Here is a 2,500-nt window from a genome sequence, read left to right on the forward strand (position 1 = left end):
AGTAGTACTTCTATGAGAAATACATTGTATTTTTCTAAGTTGATATTGCTTTGGTTCGATTTTTTATACTTGGGATACCCGGTCCCAAATCGAAGAAAATATCCAAAAAGCGAAAGATTGACCACATATTACATAGCGAAAGTGGTTGGCGGTATCAAATACTGCTTGAAATTGGTAGCTAAATGTTCAGTCATCACTCTAGTGACTTACCTCAATCAATACAAGAGATTCCTACTGTCCCTATCATTCACAGAAGAATATAGGCAAATTGTTTGAAGATTGTACAAAATACCTTATTTCATTCGTCTAACTGAACGGCGGGACTAAGTGTTGCTACAAAATGATTGCTACACGTCTATTCTACCATTTAGCAAAAAGTTCGAATGGATTCATGACATTCCTACTGTCCCTAGCTTTCACAGATGAAGAATATAAAAGGTAATTTTTGTATGAGAATCATCCAAAACAGCTTATATTCTTCGAATGGGGTTAAACGGCTGCTGGAGTATTTTACTTCAGAATGGTTTCAAAATGTCTAGTCATCATTCTAGTGACTTATTTGAACATATCCAAAGAAGAGAAGACCAAAATATAAAAATCTAACCATATCCATCCGCCCTAGTTACATATGGTGATACACCAAATAAACGTAAATTGCCAAAGAAAAATGTCTGAATTGACTAACATAATATCTATTTCGAATAGCTATATTGTAATAAAGTCATATCAGACATAAAAAGAATTTTTAATTTTTTATGAATTTTTTCGCCTTTAATACTGTTGATAAAAATCAAGAAAAAATCATAATAAATTGAAAATTACATGAAAATTGCCAGGAAATGATGCATAATGATCGCTACTTAATGTAGCAACATTATGCCGAACAAATTTTTACAATTTGTTCAATGTACGATTTTTAAGAATTTTTTATGCCATTTTTGGAAAATATTAAAAAAATCGAAAAATATTCATGAAAAATCGAAAAATGCACATAGAAGTATAGAAAACGGCTTAAATGATAGCTCTTGATCAATGCTATCAAAATAAAATGAAATAACTTGGGTAATTTCAATGTGTAATTTTTAAGAAATATTTTTCATATTTTTCAATAATATTTATAAAATGGAAAAAAATTCACCAAAAATCGAAAAATGCTCGTAAATTGCCAAAATCTAGGCATAAAAGATCGCTTCTACATTGGGCTCTTTTATGCCAAAAGAATTCCATTAATATTTCCACTTTTCTATTTTTTATGAATTTATTTTGTAGTTTTTCAATATATTAAAAACAATAAAATATTCATAGAAATTCGAAATGGGTAAATATTGTGGATTTTCTTTGATAAAACAATGTAAAATGCCTATCTAAATTATTCCTGAAAATTTCATAGAAATCGGATAATAAATAAATATTTTAGAAATAAAATATGATGAAAATAATATATATTATTCATCGATTTTCTCTATAAATTGCCAGAAAAAATGAAAAAAATTTTAAATGTTGAGAAAAAATTTTTCTTCATTTAAAATAAATTGCCCGTGATTGCCAGTGATATGAAACAGAAATTCTTTTTCAAATATCTTAATATTTGAATATTTTATTCGAATATTTGTGAATATTCGATTTTTCAAATACTCAATTGTGCAATTTTGTACGGACCGCACTGCATAACTATCTATAGGTATACGTGTCGTCTCATGAAAAAATGACCATGTACCGAAGTCATCGCAACTCATTGGGAGACCACGAACGATGACTAGAAACACCATTTTGGTGGTTGCTAATGATTTGTTCAAGCGATTTCGATGAGTTTTGTGATGAAATAACACTAGAAGGAATATGGATGTCGCAGCAGTCCGTCGACTGGTAGTTTGGTTTGACTACTAGTAGAATGCGACCTGTTGTTGGTTGGTAGTATTCTTTCATACAGTGGTTTTGTGTAGAGCATTCGCGTGTTCTCACCACCCAATTCTATAAATTCAAACAAAAATTCATGGTATTCTTCCTATTGTTATGAGCATGCTTCATTAAGTTGAGGCGTTCCAAATGCTTGAATGGTAGGAAGCGAGCTCTATCCGATCGTCAGGTCGATGTGTGCAGGCTCGTTAATATAGCACGGAGAGATTTTTGATGGTTTTCGAAAATCTCCACACAAAAGGGGCATAAAAACGAAAATATGAAATTCTTAATTTCATATCAATATCAAGTGTAGTAAGTTGAAAAACATACTATGCTGCAATGTTTCAAAGTAATTTGAAATAAATTGCTAAAAATATTGAGAAAAATACCACAATATACATCTTTTTGATAAAATCTTAAAGACGTTTGCGCGGCAATATAGCTGGCTTCGTTTTGATTTTTCATTAAGTTGTTGAAACATGGAAAACAATACAAACAAAACATTATTCTGGTTGATCCTGCCAGTAGTTATATGCTTGTCTCAAAGATTAAGCCATGCATGTCTAAGTACACACGAATTAACAGTGAAACCGCAAAAGGC

The 2,500-nt window shown here is 30.7% G+C and overlaps 1 non-coding gene across 1 annotated transcript in view; it reads left to right on the forward strand.

Moving 5' to 3' along the window:
• Positions 1–2,404: 2,404 nt before the first annotated feature.
• Positions 2,405–2,500, forward strand: part of LOC131807031 (small subunit ribosomal RNA) — a 1,984-nt gene continuing 1,888 nt past the window's right edge. Inside the window, exon 1 of the ribosomal RNA XR_009344272.1 lies at positions 2,405–2,500. This exon is cut by the window's right edge and continues 1,888 nt beyond it. This is a non-coding gene — a ribosomal RNA (small subunit ribosomal RNA).

Source organism: Musca domestica, unplaced genomic scaffold, assembly GCF_030504385.1.
Source record: "Musca domestica strain aabys unplaced genomic scaffold, Musca_domestica.polishedcontigs.V.1.1 93, whole genome shotgun sequence".
Classification (NCBI taxonomy): Eukaryota; Metazoa; Arthropoda; class Insecta; order Diptera; family Muscidae; genus Musca; species Musca domestica.